The sequence below is a fragment of the Micrasema longulum genome, unplaced genomic scaffold (genome assembly GCF_059751315.1).
Source record: "Micrasema longulum isolate JH-2025_06_02 unplaced genomic scaffold, ASM5975131v1 h1tg001213l, whole genome shotgun sequence".
Taxonomy (NCBI): Eukaryota; Metazoa; Arthropoda; class Insecta; order Trichoptera; family Brachycentridae; genus Micrasema; species Micrasema longulum.
The window spans coordinates 490925-511351 of NW_028278400.1; the positions used below are offsets into that span (position 1 = coordinate 490925).

Genomic DNA, 20427 nt, shown 5'->3' on the forward strand with positions numbered 1-20427 from the left:
TACTTTTAAAAAGTATGTTTTCCAAAACAATACGATAGAATAAAAATATTTTATATTTATGTAAATCTGCCATCAGATTGAAAGTATATTTTTTGCTGAATTTCTCTGGAAGCCAATTACTTTAAAAATATGTAAACAAACTTTAAAGCCGTTATATTCTGATATTGTGTTTCTTTGAAAGAGAAAAGGGTAGTATCACTTTACGTTTTATCTAAAAAAGTATTACAATAAAATAATTTTATTTTCATGGATCAATTTATTATACGCAATAATAAAATAAATAGCAAATATGTATTCATAGAAAAAATGAATTTTTCATAAAGTAATTTTTTTTTTTTTAAGACAGAAAAATTGAGGTTCGATGAAAAAATAACATGTAGTATAATGTAATAAAAATAAAAACATATTTTCCAGGTTTTTCAAAAACAGGTTTCTGGCGTATTAGTGCTCCCTTGACAAGGTATAATTTGGAACTAAATATACCTAATTATATTTTATAATTTCAATTTTGTACTCTCATCTAATACGTATGGAGATAATAAATTAAATGTTAATCGGAAGCAGTATTTTGTGTTTGTTTTGAGGCATGGAGTGAGAGGTGATGTGTTCAGCAAATTCGACAAAAGCAGGAATTATTGTTTAATTTATTATTTATGTTTTTGTAATATGGAAATAGCATGTACTTTGAAAACCGATAAAAACATATGAAATAGATAAAAATATATTAATTGTATTTCTAAAATTCATATTTTGATTGTGGAGAAATGTTTTCATTCATAACTTTAAAAAATAAATTATAAAAAATATTTCAATATGAAAACCCGACATGTTTGACCTTGATAATTGTGACGTCAAGATTCGTGACGATTTTCTATTTAAATTTAAACGGTCACAAACAAAGTTCAAATTTTACACAAATCTTGACGTATTAGGGGCGTGGTCAAAGCAATTGAACGTTTTCGCTGGAATTCTAAATAGTAAATTTAAAAATATTTTTTTGTGGCCAATAAGTAGTAAAATATATATTTTTACTCGTAAGTATTTCATTTCTTTGAATCCCTTAAAATATGTATGTGTATATTTATAATTTTCCTTTAAAAAAAAATGTTATTATTATTTTATTTTATTTTTACATCTGAGCATGTTTTTCATTCTTTATTTTAATTCTTAAGTTTTAATTACTTTTACAAATTTTCTTCATTTATTAACTTTAATTTTAATTTTTAAAAGACTTCTATTTATGTTTTTTTTCATTCTCTTTTTTGTACTTTAATTAATAACCTTACATATAATTACTTTATAATATGGAAACTTCGCTGGTCCATAAGAGTTAAGTCCAACTGTGTAAAATATAAAACTTTGTAACTGTACTGTATGTTTCCTAAATAAAAGAAAATAAAAACTAAATAAAACTAATAAATAGACCCTAAGTATTTTTATTTTTTTTATAAAACGTGATATTTTCCTATTGTTTATCACTTTTTAAATTTCTACGATTATTAAATAAGTTTACTTTCGTAAATAGGATTAAAAATGGAACGAGTAATACATGTATGTAAATTAACCAATTCCACCCTCGTTTTTGATAATAAAGAACAATGTTTTAACAACAACAAAAAAACAGTAAATGTTTCTTTAAACGTGATTTAAGTTACTGTAGAAACATCTTTGATAATGGATGAGAGATGACTTCACAACTAAGCCGCATGGACAGTAGATGAGTTTGTTAAGAAGTAAGAAATGGATGAAAAGGAATCCAGAGAGTGATTTGATAATGGGAATGAAGAGATGAAGATGATTTGACAAGCGATTTTTTTTCACTAAGACAAAGCGAAGCGTTAAGCTAAACTAAATATTAAGCCAAGACTTTGTACCGATATTTCTATTGTATACATTCAAAAGTTTCCTGAATTGCCTCTCTTTTGCGCACGTTAGTTAATTTTATCGTGGCAACGAACTGAAATGGAAAAGACAATATTGTTGCTTTATTACGTCTTAATGGACAGAATTATCGACAAGTGAGATTTTTTACAAATAGGAAGGAAAAGGAGGATCGTCCTAAGTAATCTAATTTATTCGCCCATAGCCGGGAGCGTAGTGTAACAATGTTACAATAGTGGAACTAATCTATAGATTCAGCTCACGTATCTAGAACCTAACATACGTATTCCATACATTTTCATCCCAACTTTCAAATTTCTCGATAGTATCAGTAGTAAGAGTTACTGATCATTTCCCCTTTAAAAGTTTCTACACTTTATCTGCGGTTTTCCTTGTTCTGTCAATGAAATTTATTTATAACAGAGATTGCCATTTCACGTGCAAAGTACATTTGAGTTAGAGGCAACCAAACTTACAAAATTTTAAATTGAAATCACATATATAAGTTAAAGTTGCATACATACTTGCAACGTTAATCAAATTAATTCATTTTTAAAGATGTGCAAATGTTAATACTTCTGGTTTTTACCCCTTTAAGAGTTAATCAAGATTATACATATGAAAGTCTAGGGATTACAGGTAATGTAAGAATATTTTCGATTTATCAAACTAATATACATCAACGGAGACTGGACCGTTGTCCACGTGCAAACCACGAGCCCACTGCGTGATATTACGTGATTGGCCTATTTCACTTTCGAGAATCGATATTAATTATATTACAATAGTTTGATTATTTTCAGCCAAGCAAATTGTATATAACATATACTATCAGATATTTGAAACTCTCGACCATTTCAATGATTTGGTTTGACAGAGTCAGGAGATTTCGAGCATCAAGACACAAAGTGTCATCCAGTACATATGTTTTTGCAATATTCATTTTTAACCCCATGCATACGGAGTACTCATTCAGCTTATTTTTAGTGACTTGAAGACCTCAACTGAGTCATCAATTATAACCGCATCATCGGCAAAGGTATTCTAAGCATTTCATATATATGTTTATACAAACCGTTATAATTTGCTTTTGTCTCGAAAAGAAAAAAAATTGTCATGACACTTTTCTTTTTTTTTGTTTATTCAGAAAAACAACAGCAAAACAAAAATATATACACAACATTATAAAAAAATTCATAAAATAAAGCCAAATCAGTTTTTCACATAAATACAATTATAAAAATCCAGTTCAGTTAGATATTGATTCATAGAAGTGCATGTGTGCGAGTTTTTTTGTGTGAGGATGCGTGTGTAAAAAATGGAGTGTGGTTATGGTAGGTATGTGAATATGTGTGTGAGTCTATATGGGTGTGAGGGTGGGTTTATGGACAGAGTAAGTGTGTTTGATATGAGTGAATAGAAACAACTTAAATTTATAATCTAAAAATATGTTTTTTTATAAAGAAACATAATTTTTTTCATGTTATAGTTTTTTAATTTTTGTTTTAAAAGTGAGTTTACTGCAGTTAAATATGTCTATGTTATTGAAAAAAACATTATAATTACGCGCTGAGCGAATCAGAGGCGAGTTCTGTGCATAACTGGTGCGAACTGTAGGTACATGGAAAAGAGATAGATTTGTGTGACGGGTGCGGTAGCCAGGTACATTAAGGGCCAACTCAGAAACCAGAGCAGGACTATCAAGACGTCCATGAAGAATATCATGTAAAATCCCCATATCTAATACCAAACGACGATCCTCAAGATTAAGTATATTATGTTTATGACAAGAAGTTTTATAGTTAAGGTCCGTAAATCTGGATCTCCAATTGAGATGTCCCAAAAATGTTTTCTGAATATTTTCAAGCCTTATCTTGTGTATTGAATACTTAACGGTGCATGCGCATTATGTCATCTCAAACATCGAATGATCTAGCAATTCCAATTGGGATAAGAACTCTGCATCAACAAGCTAAATCGTACAAAATTATAAAATTTCCCTACAGGATACATCTTGAGAACCATTTTAGCCTTTTTAACTCTTTCATATTTTGGAGTTAAAGAGCTGAAACCTTTATTTGAGGTACCGGGTGAGATTCATCTGATTGAATTATATTACCTACATACTTGGCAATGCCTAAGATTTTAAATTTTTATACTTCTTCATGAACCAGGTGGATTTAATAACAATATTTCAATAAATAAGTCAAATCAAAATAAATATATTTTGTTTTATTGCAACCGAGGGGTAGTTTAATCAATAATATATTGGTTTTCAAAATATTTCAATACCCTACCGTTCATCAATTCCGCGTGTTAGAAATGCTACAAAAATGTTCTCTATCTATGTTATAAAATAATACACTTATTTTACAGATAGATTTATTACTGTCAGTGAGAGAGTTAAACAGTTATGTTATTCTGCCAACTTCGGACCATTGCATCCCATCCCAATCGAGTGTGACGTCACAAGCCGGTTATAACGCGACCCAATAATAATTTACGACCCCTGCTTACGGTTCGACACGGTCCAGTGCTTAGATTCATGATTGAATTTACCCCATTTTGCTGGAAAAAACAATAATCCTAAACAGGTTTGTTAACTAGGTTAAACTACCAACTTTTGTATTTTCAACAAAAACGGAGAAACTTTATGATAACTGGAACCTGGAAGTCGGAAGTAAGGGTGAGTTCCAACAAAAAAAGTTAAATGTATTATTAATACAGGTAAACGTCGTTGTACGCCGGGGTTCCGTTTCGAGAGACAGGCTTAAAAAAAATCGGCGTAAAATAAACACAAATACAATGGAAGAAATAAGGTTAGGTTCCTTGTCAAAATTTTAAGAACAATCTCACATGCTTATTTATTACATATCCTATTTATACATTCGAAATAAATTATTAATGTATTTAACAAATATAATTCAAATTCGTTTACAAAATAAAGAATAATCTCTTGATATAAATAATAATTTTTTATAATAAATACTAACTCACTAGTTCGTCGGACTCAATTTAATTCTCAAACGTTTTTGAAAACAAACATCCAATTTTATTTGTTTTGATTGTTTCTTCCTTTCTTACAGAATCATGGCATAAAATTGGACTTCTCATAAATCCAATAAAAACCCAAATTGAACTTGTTGGTTGTAAACAAATGTATTCAAAAGTGAATTTTCCGCACTAACTTTTTTCAAAATGGATGGTACAGAAATTCCATTCATGACTTCAGTCAAAAACTTAGGTTTTATCATTCATAAGCATTTTGGGCAGCACGATCAGGTTAACGAAGTTAGTCGTAAATTTTATAGCAGTTTTCACTCACTTAAAGGATTATAGGATTTCTCACCAATTAATGTTAAGCAAACATTAATCCAGAGTTTACTTCTTCCTCTCCTTGACTATGCGGATGTATGTTATCCAGATGCTAACTCTGTATTGCTTGATAAGTTAGAACGATTGCAGAATATTTGTAATCGTTATATCTTTAATCTTCGCAAATTTGACCACATAACCGAGTATTGCACGCAACTACACTGGCTCAGTATCATGCAAAAAAGAAACATTCACATTCTATGACTTCTTCACAATATTTAAATAATCCTACTTCGCCTGTTTATCTGAGAGAGCTCATCCAATCTCTTTTACAAAACGGACTATCACTTCGTTCTAGTAACGAGAGAAACCTTTTAATACCCTATCATCGCTCTAATTTTCTTGCCTCCTCTTTCACAGTAGTAGCCGCTTGATTGTGGAATAATCTATCCACTAATGTTAAAGACGCTCCTTCTTTATTTACGTTTAAGTCAGGATTGAAATGTCACTATCTAAATATTTAAATTATTTCTTTATCCTTCTTTTTTCCTTCCTATCCCCTCTCCACTCTTCATAGTATAGTGTTAAATATTTTTATATGTATTTTTATTTTTGTCAATCTTTGCTTTTAATTTTTCTATAAAATTGCAAGATTCAATATGTCTATGTATTTATAATTTTCTTAAACTGAACGGTTCGGGTAGGTAGGAAGAAATTGCTTTAATGCAATATACCCTTATGTATACATATTGTTTATGTATATAAAGTGTCAAATAAATAAAATAAAATAAAATTTCAAATATTTGACTATTCTTTTGATTTAAATAATAATAAAATGAAAAGAAACTCTTCAACAATTTCACGCACACAATAGGCTGCTCGCGTTCATGGTTATAGAATAAAACAACGTGTAAAAGTGTCTCGGCTATTAAAATCGCGGCGCCTACTCTACCGTCTGCCGTCTGGTGTCGGCCAAACCGGGAAATCTCACGCTGACACCAACTGGCGTAATTATAAATCGGCGTAAATCGAACCGGCGCTAAACGACGTTTACCAGTATTTAAATTTATTGCAGTGAAAAAGAATATTTTTTAGAAGGGAATATGGAAGTCTAGGCATTTATAGGACTTATGATCAGTCATTGTCTGGTTAAACTGGCCACTAAATACACTATATAAAATTTACCATTATGCCTACGTTTAAACATCCAAATTTCCTCAACTCTTCCATCCGTTAATTTTCATTAAGTAAAAGAGATACCTTTATTGATGTGTGAGAGATTTAATTGTCTGAACTATTTTATCTACTACGCAATGCCTGAATTTTCTTAACATTATATATACTTCTTTAATACTAGGTTATTGAATCAACAATGTTTTTATTATTTCTTAATGTTCTAGAAAGCTTGATTTAATTACCTATAAGGTTATTAAGATTTAAATTTATTTCAAAATAAAGTCATTACATTTTCATTTTCACAATATCAGTAAAAGTATTGATATATTTAGTTGTAAAAAAAACATAAGCAAATAGTTATAACTAACATTATACTTGGTACGCACAAAAATAATTTTAGTTACAATACGAGTATTGCAAATTATTAATTTCAGACGCATCATGTTTCCTATTTTTTTTTGTATATTCCGTTCTTCTTCTGATGAAATTATTTGAGCAACCTTGTATGCGTGGTTTTGATTGGTTTTTTGACGCCAATATTCAAAAAATCAAATTGAAAAATATGGTGATGATTTGGAAATGACACACCACTGCATATATTATTTTTAAAAATGTTTTCTTAACTTATATAACGAGCATCGTGCGTTTTAGTTTCTTACAGAACCTCGATTGAAACTATCTTTGAATTGCGACCATTACGCCTCCTGTATGCCGAATCAACGAATCACATGTGACAGTCATGTACCCCGGGATATTTATTCATTATTTATTATTTCTTTTATTACACGTGTTTCACTTAACATCAGCAAACATGATTTATATTTAAACAATCGTACTTCTAGTTCTTTGCAATGGGCTAAAACACTTGAGCACATATGTGAAAGTCGAGACATTTACAGGGCTTAAAACCTGTCATTGGATTGTTTATGTTTATAGCCACAAACCATTCAGTAACATGTCAAAGCTCTATAAATGCCTAGCCTTCTATACCTATTCTCTCGATATTATATTTATACTACCCGTAAATGGCTAGATTTCCGAGTTCTCTTCTTTAAAATATGTAGTTGCGAATTATGTGGATATGCATTAAAATATTGTCACAATTCAACATCCCACATAACTATTCACTTCCCACCTTCAATATACTTTGATAGCCCGCCGCATTAAGACCTCGTATGGTGAATCACGCGTTCATTTTGTTGAAAGTGTGCAGCATCATAGACTCTGTTTCCACCAACCACCAGTGTTCGGTTTCAAATCGGAGGCCTGTCCTTGTGTTGGTGCCGCTTGAAATTGACCAGTCAGAGAACCGCAATTTCATCAAGAACGAACCAGGTAAGTGGTATTCATTCCTAATCCATCTCATTCGTTGGGGTTGTGACCAATTGACACTGCATAATTCAAGAGTTTTTTTTTTATTAGTCCAGATGTTGTGTATTGTTTTATAATTTCCTTCCATATTCCCTATTTTCCACCTGCTGACAAATCTCCAAGATATAAATTTTGTAATTCGTAATATTATCAATATTGAAATCATTAACTTTGTAGTCAAAGGTTTCAATGAATATTTGTAAAGAGTTGTATATATATTATTACCATTTACCGACTTTCCCATACTCCTTTTTTCTCTTCCCCTTTTCAAACTATTGCTTCCACAAGATAAAACATTTTTTATTAGGCATAACACAGGCCCCGCGGCGGAGTTGGTTAGATTGCCAACTGTGAAACTAGTGTCACGGATTCGATTTCCGCCGGTTACAAAAAGAAAATTCAAAAAACGTTTCTTCTTTGTAGAATAATAGGGCAATCTCACATGCTACAAATACCGATAAAAACACGTAAAATGGATTTATAAAAATTAATTAATCTTTTTAAATCAATATGGATATTGGGGAGAAACATTTTCATACTTATCATGTCTTCTCAAAAACGGTTGACCTTGACAATTGTGACGTCAAGGTTCGTAACAGTGCTCTACTTAAATTTAAACTGTAACAAACAAAGTTAAAAATTTAACTGAAGAGTGACGTACTAGGTGCATGGTTAATGTAATGAATCGTTTTCGTGGAAATTTTCTTTTTTTTAAAGTGGTACTAATAAGTACAATAATATTTTATTTACTTAACACTATTTTTTATTTCCTAATTGGATTAAAATTGTAAAAAATAACTCTTTGGTTTGGGTGTTGTGGTTTTTTTTTTATAACTTATCCTCTCTTAAAAAAAAAATCTGCAAATTGGTGTCAATTTCTTAAAGCATGTGTCCTCTCAGCATGTTGGATTAATATTTTTGTCCAACTACTGTAATGAAAGCGTATCGTGAAATTTGCATGCAAGAGATGGGTGCGTCTCGAAACCAGTAGACACCGAAAAGTCGGTAAATGTTTATATACAAATACTCAAGTCCCTTTTTTTAAGAAATATACTTATTTCGCTTATAAAGTATGCGTAAGAACAATAATAACAGGTGATGTTTGATGAACACCTGAGGCTGAGGACATCGTAAGATGAAGATGGCAGTAAAGGAGAAACTGGTTTAGTCATGCCTGAAGAAGGTTAAAGACCAGAAGGAATTTGTATTTAACTACGCATTTCTTTCGATTTTTGCGCGTTAATATTGTAAGAAATGTTGCGCAGCATTGGCTGTAATGTTGGGTATACCTTAGACAGCGTCAACATAGACTATTTAACATTACAATATACAGGACAAATCTACCAATCGTTATGCCTGTTGGGACTAGAAGTTGCAATGGCTCAAAATTAGACAGCGGAGAGACTATCTCTCCCTCTTACTTCTGTTCAATGTCCTTCATAGTCCTAACGCTCCTATATATCTGCGTGAAAAATTTCAACGCTTATCAGTTCATGGTTTACCTCTTCGTTCTCATTCTCAAGGCACTTTCTTAATACCCATACACAATTCCTCTTTCTTCTCTAACTCATATAGTGTCCATGCGGCTCGACTGTGGAATCATCTGCCATCCACCATCAAAGATGTTACTACATTATCTCAGTTTAAATCACGTCTGAAGAAACATCTCCTTTCTCTTCCTTAATCTCTCCTCCTTTCTTTTTTCCTCTTTCCTCTTTTTTCCTTTTTCCCGTTGAGTAATAGTTTTGATTTAAGGTAATTTATAAACAAATACGTTTATTTCTATTCTTATATATTTTTAACTTTTTAATCTTTTTTTTTTCTATTGAATATGTTCTGCAACTTGAATTATAAAAATTAAACTTTTATTTTATTGGTTGGTTGAAAGAAATTGCCATTTGGCAATAAGCCCGCCAATGTACAAATAACATTATCTACAAAAAGCTAAATAAATAAATAAATAAAAAGTTGCCTGTTTAACATAGAGATAGCAACAGTGCTATCTCTATGTTAAAAAATACTACTTTGGACATTTTTCATGTCTCTGAGGGGGTGTGTGAAATTCCGTGGGGGGATTGTAACAATAAATATATCGGCCAAACTGCGAGAAATTAAAAAATTAGAATTAACACACACTGCCGTGGGTTTTCTTGAAATAGTTTTTCTGAATTTGCGAATTATTATGGATATAAACCATTCGTTTCATTCTCAAAAATTAAACTTTTTCGTTCTGTCACAAATAAAGATATTATAATGAATAACTTAACTAACTTAAAAAATTGAAACACAATTTATTATATTATTATATTCCAAAATTCTTCGCCCCTGCTATCAATATTCCCCATAATTGGGTAAACCCCACCCCCTCCACTACACATTGCCTTGTCCCTTCCACCCGACCCTATCAGTACCTAAGTTCTAATCTGTGTATGTATTTTAGTTAAGTTTACATTTACACCTGATGATGGGTAATTTAGAATACCTGAAACTAGTTGCGTTATAATAAATGAAACTCTTATGTGGTAAAAATTACAAAGCGTTTCACTTAAAATAAATTCTCTGAGGTAGTTTTTTCGTTACAAAATTCTCTTACACGATTCTCATGATATTATGTATACCTACGTGTTATTGATTGACTTTTTATTTATATTATTTCTATGTCCATGAACTATTTTGTTATTTTCAGATGTATGAATAAATAAAATTTAAATTTATATAAATAATAGACACCACCAGACTCCCTTATAATATTGCACCGCACCGCATATTTATCCTCACGGGACTGTTCCTCGTGGAAGACCTAAAAAATGGAAGGACAGCTAGGAATCTGCTCAACAAAGGAACAACCCTATAGATAACAGAGCGCATACGTCTTTTATGGCAATGTAGAAGAAAATTTATTCAATTACTCGTAATATTTACTTATTCAAAAAATACATATTTTTTTTAGATAATGTGAAATAAATTTATTGAATTACTTTAAAAAGTAAAGAAAGTTTTTAATTAAATTCCACCTGTAGTCAAACCAATATGACCTTCGCTAGGTACTTAGCTAACAAAAATAAAACGGAATTTTCATCTACCCATTAAAAAATTCGAGAAAATGGAGAACAGAGCCCATTCAAATCATTTATCAACGGCCGTTATACAAATTACCGTATCGGAAAATTCTGTAGCCAGAAATTTACAATAAATTGTAGTTGAATACCCCAGTAATTTATCAAAAAAGCGAGACATGCTTCGGTAGAAATTTGTTCAGTAACGTGATGCTACGTCACTTTTGTCATCAATCATGACGGCTAAGTTAAAAATGCAATTTGGAGTTGCAATGGTAGAGCTGCATGCGCAGTGCAATATTCTACCGGGTTCCAACTGCAATTATCATGACTCCAATATTTTATTTTATTCCTCTCATAGTGCAATGGTAAGTGCGTTAATATAACATATATGAAATTCAACATTCGATTCACAGTGTGTCAAATGCAAATATAATAATTAGTTGGGCTGATAACTTGTTTCAATATATTTTAGCCAGTAAAGTCACATGGATGTAGATACTGGTTAATTTTTGTTTTGTGAGGTTTCTACGCCTTTTTTTAACGATAAAATAGCATACATCGTTGTATTGTTGATCCCACAAATCCGAGGCATATTTGCAGGTGAAATTAAATTTATTTTTTTATGGAAGGTAGGTACAGAGTTAAATAAAAAATGAAGAAAAATTGTATGTGCACACATAAGATTCACTTGATCTCTTCAATAAGTATTTGATGATTTTCAAAAATAAATTTATAAATTTCCTACAGTTTTGGTACTACACTCCTCATTTTTCTATTTCCATAGTAATTTTTCAAGGCACCGTCAGCTGCTTTGCCAATACTTGTCGGGTCACGATCTGATGGGTTATTTTGAATTTAAAACTGCAGTCGAGGAAATGATTTGTCACTTTCTTATACTGACACTGTTTGATATAGGCAAAACGTTAATATTGTCTAAAAATACTTTATCATTGCCTTTATTTTGCCTTAATTAAAGGCACAGTGGTTTTTAATTTAATTTTAACTTGTAAGTTCAAGACCATATAGGTATAAGACTTAGGCCCCATATTGAATTATTGGCTCAACTAGTCCCAAGTAAACTAGTCTCAGCACTGAGCCTCAGCCAGAGCCTAACAGGACATTATTCGGTTTTGGCCACACTGTTTTGCTCCCGAGCGCGCCGCTTCGTTATTTCGACGGCCGACATATGCGCACGGTTTTTTAATTCAGCGATAAAATTATTTTCCGCTATTCGCCTTGTAAGTGTTTTATCATCATCATAATTTATTTCCACGCATAATAGTGCATAAGACACTGCATTGGTACACCAATCGCAGCGTACCTTGATCACCTTTTTGTTATATGAAGGCAAGATGACCAGTCTTACGCAGGGACAATTTTTATTTTTTTTTATTTAAGAAAAACCACAATTCTTATATGAAATATGAAAAATAGTACATACATCCAGTTAAAGTTTTTTACAAATATAATAAGAGGACATGTTACATAGTTAGGAGAAAAAATAATATAATATATAAGAGACGAGAAAAAAAAAGAGCAAGAAGGGATAAGGAAATAGAATGGAGAAAAGGAGGAGAGGAATTTTTATAATAAAGTTGACTGATTCAAAATGTTAATATGATAATTACATGAATTAAGGGAACATAAACTTATACACACTGACAAATGTTTCATTTTACAGTGTTTCAAAACTTAAGTTAATAAATATTGTATTAAAAATATTAACGATCGTAAATAAAATATCTTAAATAGGGACAAAGTAGGTAATATTTGTAGCAGCTACTATGAATAAAATATTTTAGTTCAAAAACACACTTTTTAAATCCATATTACAATCATGTCGGTAATCGAACCCGAGACCTCTTGCGTGGTAGGCAAGCGCGCTGACCATTACGCCACGAGGCCGACGAGTTTTTTACAGCTATGCCTTCACTCGCACAACGCCGCAAACATTAAATATATCACCATCGTCCATCGCCTCTTATCATCCTCATTGGTTTCCAGTCAAAATTGTGTGCCTGCAGTGTTCCAGAAGGCCAATATAATAGAAGGCCAACAGGGAATAGCGTGAGCTGATTTCCGACTATGAAAAAGACTTCACACCAGATTAGTCAGTGTTATTACATGTTTATTTTCTCTGGTCCAAGTACATCTCTAGTAAATTGTTGGCTGCATAATCCACTAGCTCACATTGTGAGTAAGGAAAAATTTATTTATTGTTCTGTCCGCTATCGCGAATTTATTTTACACCCAAAAAGCGGATCTATTTACATGATTCACCAGAAATTGTTAGAATGCATAAGTTATAACTTGGGTTTTAAGTTTTAAAACTTTAAACAAGTGATTAAATGTGTAATTAAGTTGCGTGTAATAATTTATTAAAAAAAAAATTACATCGATATTGTTCGTTCCCATTTTATATAAGTTTAATGTTATTTGTTGTTGTTATAGCTGGTGGCATAAAACAAAAATAATTTTAAAAATTGAGAGTAAATAAAAATTCTTGCATAAAAAAGTTGGATAAAACGCGATCTTCAAATTATAACTTTTGTTAACACAACCTTTTGTGGTCCAACTGGCTCTTAGCCAATTATTAAAATTGACTTAAGTTTAGGCCACCGAACGAAATCATTTCCCTGCCTCGCTATGTTACTTATCCCAACGTTTTCTTGACCTTTATCCTAGTGCTAATGTATATTTACTCAACACAATACCCTTAGTTATGGCAAATCAGATTAAATTGAATACACAAAGGCTTTAAACAGATTTATCGGTGGATTACGGCATCAAAATTCTACAGGTAGCTAAAATACTCAATGAAAAAAATTCTACCAGGTAATCAGTTTATAATTATTGTAACCTTTAAATAAAATGTGGTCCTGTGGGATATTTCATGAACAATATAATAATAATAATAATAATAATAATAATAATAATAATAATAATAATAATAATAATAATAATAATAATAATAATAATAATAATAATAATAATAATAATAATAATAATAATAATAATAATAATAATAATAATAATAATAATAATAATCAAAGTTTATTAACAAAAATAACAATAACTTTATCTACTACATAAACACTTAGGTAATAGATTTCTCTGGATCATGTCTAGTCTGGCTAACTAGGTACAACCTGTTTTAAGGCAGACATTTTTATGCAAACATTAACAATAACATAAACACCTTATTGGTAATATACTAAACAGTTATACAATATTAATTTATTAGGAATTTATTTTTAGTAAATTTTCCGATTTTTCTCGACCTAAATCAAGTGACCAATTTTTTACAAATTTGTTAAATTGAATCCAGGTCATGGTTTTGAAATCTTTAAGTAGCATATTGAATATTTTGAGGCCCAGAAACCTGAAATTTCTTTGCCCGAATTCAGAGTTTGTGAAAGACCCCTTATATATCTTTATTTTTAATGAATCATTTACGAATCACAAAGAACGCTTTATTTTCATTTTTTAATTTACATATTTTGGAGGTGACTGGTGAAGTCTACGGGCTGCACCCAGAAGCTAATTCGGAAAAAAAAAACATTTTATTTATGTTTGAATTTTTATTATAATGAGTATTGATTTATTATTTAAACTACTTTATTTCAATTGTCGGCCTCGTGATGCAGTGGTTTGCATGTTTGCCTTCTATGAAAGAGGTCTCAGATTCAATTTCCGACATGGTTGACATGAAATATTTATTTAAAAAGAGGTATTTTTACATTTGAATATTTTATAGTCCCCGGACTGGTACCTGTAAGACTGATCATCTTACCTTCATTGAATAAAAAATATCAAGATACACTGCGATTGGAGTACTAATGTAGTGCCCTATGCGCCCTTAGGTTCAGAAAGGGAACGACGAGTATTAATTTTTATTGTATATTTTTTAACCTCACCAACTGAAAAAAAATACGTGGAACATAAAAGGCCCGGCCTTGTCATATTATTGGTTGTTAAGTTTTATTCGTTTTTTAACAAATGAAGATAAAAAAAACAAAAAAAAAACAACAAATTAATCAATAATTCATAGTCTCTTCACCGTATACTGTGCAAAAAACAAACATAACAAAAGCAAACAGAATATCATGTAGAGCAGAAAATAATCTTTTGAATAACGTATACTCGTATGGTACCCTTACCTTAACCACTTTTTTTTACTTGTGCTTATTTTTTAATTCAGAAAAAAAGGACGTTTGTAACAACAGCTAATATAAAAAAATGTTCAGCGTACTGCCGCTAGAAAACTAATTTGCTCATGAAATTAACATCATATTTAGACACATAAATTAGGTTTTCAGCGCTGTTTTGCAAGCAACAATTTACATGCAATATTGTTCTGCGTCCAGTAATTTGCCTCAATGCAATGGAGGGCGAGAATATTTTAAGTTTCGCTAGAGTTTTTAGCTTCTAGATATTCCAAGTAACCGTACCTCGTTCTATAACAAATCGTTGCAGTCTAGCAATAAATAACTTTCGTTGAAAAGTTTATCATAACATTATCACGTTTTCGTACTCCCTGGAAAATGCATAAAACGCAAACTAGCATTAGCACAGGTATGGTGTAGTTACTTGTACTGTAAACTAGAAAACTTTATTGTTCATTACAGGTATTGGACAGAAAATCCCTCATGGTTTGATGAGATTATAATTTATGTACCCTTAGCTTGTACTAAGAAAATAATAAGAGTCATGAAAAAAAAAAAAAAATACTTAGCAAAAAAGCCAAAATTAGGTAGTGTGAAATACTACTTAAATACTCCGAGCACAAGTAAACACAATTTGCTAGGTTAGATTAATACTTTAGATTATAACGAGACTCTTTTTTTTCTCGATATATTATATTAGGGAGTTTAATACAGTTATAAAAGAAAGGACTTGTGACCGACTAGGAAGGCACAACCCGAATGATACGAGAACTCGGCCGCGCTGCACTACTCCCACCGTTTTCTCACATATACATATAACTATGTTAGTTCCCATACATTAACATATTAAAATACATGGATTTTGCAGTAAGTAAATGTGTAAACAGATGTTGTTTTAAATATTTATATGTTTAAAACACTACAAGAAACATTAATATCTTAGAACTGTCGTGTTTATGAGTACCTATGTTTGACATTCATCAACTTTTGTATACCCACATTTTACTTTTTTTTTTCTTCCTTCTGTCTAACTGAATATTTATTTTTTGTAATTTTTTGGTTTTATAAACCTCTTTTTCATAATATTTTCAAATTGCATACTGTAGAATACTAGCCTAGTTATAGTTTCTATGTAAGAGTTACTAGTAATGTTTTGTTGTTGAAAAATAAAACAATGTTAAACTATGGTAAACATAGGTGCAAAAAAAATGTTTTTAAGGTACGAATAAAACATTTGATTAACTTTCTTGGAAACGAACATATTACAGCTATTAATTGACAAGTGTTACTTGGTTTTGGTGTGATTGAAAAATGGAAATAATTTTGAAATTTTATCTAATCATCATATTTAAAGTAATTTTTTTCCAAAAACTAGCTTTTTAAAAATATTATTCTTTTAACTTTGTTTTTTTTAAAAATATATGTATAAAATGATAAACTATGTGTATTTAACTGAATATATAGTAAAAATGTTATTCGTATTATTACTTATATTATAAGTTGTATAAACAGTACAATTTTAATATAAATGGTTTATATTAAATCAAAAAGTTAAATATTTGTTTGTAAATGAAAATAAAAATTCATCGACTTTTTAAAAAAAAAAAATGTAATTGTTTTAAAAATAAATATTTCTATATTTCAAATATTTGGTACGGATATGTTTTTGATAAATAAACATATGAACATTTTTTATTTAAGATATTTTTTTCATTATTTTTTTTTATTAATGAATTTCGTAAAAAGTACATGTTTTTGTAAAATTCTAAACATATCTACTTTTACACATCTAGTTAATATTATCACTGCAACTCTCCAAAAAAAGAGACTGACTCTTGTGCTTGGAGAGTGACTTACACTGTTTTAGTTGTTTATTTATAAGAGTTTACGAGTATATAATTTGAAATAAAAACATAGGATATTTAAAGAAAAAACGTAAAACCATAATACATATATAGATAAGATATAATTAAATATTCATTATTTTTAATTACATTAAAAAACATATTATGATTATATGTAATAGCATCTTCGAATAGTGGTAAAATTTAAAATACTACGTCACATCGCGTCGCGACGATTATTGGGTAGTGCATTCTATCTTAAATTGAAAAAATCCATGAAAAATTTAAGCTGAAAACCGGACAATTTATCTTAAAATGGCATTTCAACAAATTATTGATTTTATTATTTCAAATCGCTACGAATTTGGAGGAGTTCTGGTGACGGACAAACAACATAACTTACCAACAAACAAAAGTATAAATTGCATTTTTAGTGGTAAAATAAATATATTGGCGTGATAAAATATTTCATTTAAACATCCAATTAAATATTATAGGATAATAAAAGGCAAAATTAATTATTGCGGTTTATTTTATGCTTATTTTATCTTAAATTTATTGAAGACCATTATAAGTTTTTGTTTATTTTGTAAGGTGTAAAAATATGCATTTAACATGAAAACATGTGTTCGTATAAAAAAGCGCGGCGGGCTTTCATAAAAAAGTAAACAATATTCACTATGCAAAATAATCACTTAAACCAGCCAATAATAAAGCATTACTCTTGTAAAAAGCAATTTTACATATTTTCTTTTCAAGAATATTCCTTTTCTGTTTTCATATTTATCGTGGGTAATATAAATTGTTCTCTTAAATGTATTCTTGCATTATATATTTTTTACGCAGAAATTAAAATTTAGTCAAGGATTTGCACTTAAAACGATATTTAAACACATAATTTTATTTACATTTTCGCTTCGTTTATTAGAAAGATAAATATTTTTTAGGTCGCAAGCCGAACACGCGCTTTTTGAATCAGAAAATTTCTCGAAAATTTTAACTACGTTAACTTTGTAAACTTCTTACCACTCAGATTAAATTTAACCGGCCGTATTCTGATGTCCTGTTTTATAACTAAGTTAACAGCTTGCGTGTAAATAGGCACCTAATTATCTTTAATTCGATATCTTAAATACAATTTTTGGTGACAAAAATTACCCTAGGCATCACAAGCAGTCCTGACCAAAAATACCGGCGGTGTTTTTTTTAATATTTTATATTGTTGTTTATTTATATATTTACGTTTCAAAGATATTTTTTTTTAAATTTTGATATATGATCTTAACTTTGGTACAACATGTTTTATTAAATGACTTATCTGTATTGTATTTCTTGACATAAATATTTTTTTTTTTTTTTTTTGTAAATTGATTTGTCATGATATTTATAAGTGTATTGGTTTTAGTTTAGAAGAGTTCTTACTTAATACGGAATTTTCTTGTAATTTGGGGCATAAAAAAATATGATTGTGATTTAATAAAATTGTTTATTGTGGGTGAAAAAATCTGATTTTAAGGAATCTGTTCGAGTTAGTAAAATAAAATGTAAGTAAAATATAAAACAAATGTATTTATATATAAATAAATGTTAAACAAACTCCCTCTCTAAACACGAGTTTTCACTCTATTAGAGATGTAGAAACGTTATTATTGATTATGTATGTACCAACCATTATGTAATTTTACACCATGTTTGCCAAAATTTTTTTTCAATAAATAAATGGTTTAAAAGTTCATAAAATAAAATTTTAAAAATTGTATTTAAAAAAATATTATCACAACAAAGATTTATGTGTTCAGTCTCTTAGTAGTAAACACGTTTTTTAGTCGTCTTTCCGCCCTGGTTCGCTCCTGCTAGCCACTCTTTGCTCCGCTCTACCCGCTGACTGCTTTTGCCTCCCTTGATCCTTGTACAGGGTGGTAAGTCCTTTTCAGGGCTGTTGAGGTTGACTTGTAGTCGGTGCAGTCGTGCCTATACCTTCCAGCTTTGTCTTTTGGCTCAGTTTTGGAGGGCGGTGCCATGTTTACGCCAGGAAGCCTGATTGTGGCAGACGCGGGTGACGAACCAGCGCAGACACCTAGTAACGCGTAAGTTACACACCTATTCTTTCAAGAAAAACGTTCCTAAGCGCCACGCAGCCAACTTTACAGAAGAGCCATTGAAAGCACATTTTTTTTAATTAATAAAAAATCTCGTATTTTTAATTTTTAATTTAAATGATGTAGATTAAATTGGCTCTTCTGTAAAGTTGGGTTCATGTCGTTTAAGAACTTTGTTTCTTTGTAATAGGTACTCACTTTTACTATAAATTATTTATTCACATATTACTTGCCTGCGCATCTCACTTATGCACATACTATGTTACCGCCTTTGCGACGCAACATATATTTGAAAAACGGCGTATAAAAGCAATACAAAAGAGGTTTTAATACTTAATTGATTTAGCGTCTAAGACAACTTATCTTGTAACTTAATTTATTTACAAATTCAGAGAATAAGTTTTTTCTCAAACTTGACCTAGATAGGTTTACAAAGCTTACATTAAACTCAACAGGCAAAATCTTTAACTGAATGTCTCCGGCTAAATCTAACGATCAAATATAACTGCCCAATAAACGAAGGTATTTGAACGGCAAGGTCTGTAATCTTTCAATTCACAAAGTTTCTGATTTTTCAATTACTTTTTTTTTTCATCTCTTAGTAAAACGACTTGTAAAAACTATGTGAGAAACTCAAAAATCAAGATTAAAATAGAGATAAAGAGGCTTTTGTCACATTTTTAATACAAAAACACGAATGTTAAATTGTGTTTTTCTTAGCTTGTTTTTTATTTGTAAAAAAACTTATTTCAGAATGCTTCAAACATAAAACAATTCCGTTTATTTCATTTTATTTGTCCTTGTGTAGGCGGATACAGAATAAAGTTCTGTGTGTAAAATAAAACTAAAACCGTTGACGAGTGTTTTCTACTCGATTGCTCCTCTAAGATAAAAATTCTGAAAAACAAAAGGACTGATCACTTTACCTTCATATAAATTACAAACAATTGTTGATACGCTGCATTCGGTGTAAAAATCCAATGCGCTATGCACCATCAGATACAAATAAGGGTACTAACGAGACTATTTCCATGTATGTATTGTTATGACAAAAAATCATTAGATGTGATAACTTTATTTTAAGACATGTATTGTTAACATCATTATTAGACGTTCAAGGAAAAAAGATGAAAAGAAAGACATAAAATAAATTCACTTCAAAAACCAGTAAAGCACAAGTGAAATAATTGTTCCGTTTAAAGTGCTAGAAGCGTATTGAGAACAAAAAGGGAATTCAACAAATAATTTTACACATAAAAATTGGACATAAAAACTCTAATGTCTTGTAAAATGAAAGCCTTAAAACTAAACGATCTCTCTGCTTTTTTATCAAAGCATTACGACGAACGCAATACTACTTGAACCGAGCAATTTAAATTTGCGTAGTCATAAAGTATTACTTATCAAAATTTCAATTGTAAGATATAAAAGGAATTTCGATCGTAGTAAATAAAATTTAACTCAATTGGTTTTCTTGGAAAATTATTTGTGCCCTAAAACAGTGGTTCGAATTCGT

General features: G+C 30.2%; 1 protein-coding gene across 1 annotated transcript in view; it reads right to left on the reverse strand.

Moving 5' to 3' along the window:
• LOC148276474 (connectin-like) overlaps positions 1 to 20427 on the reverse strand; it is a 116456-nt gene that overhangs the window by 77535 nt on the left and 18494 nt on the right. The gene's annotated exons all lie outside the window — the stretch shown is intronic.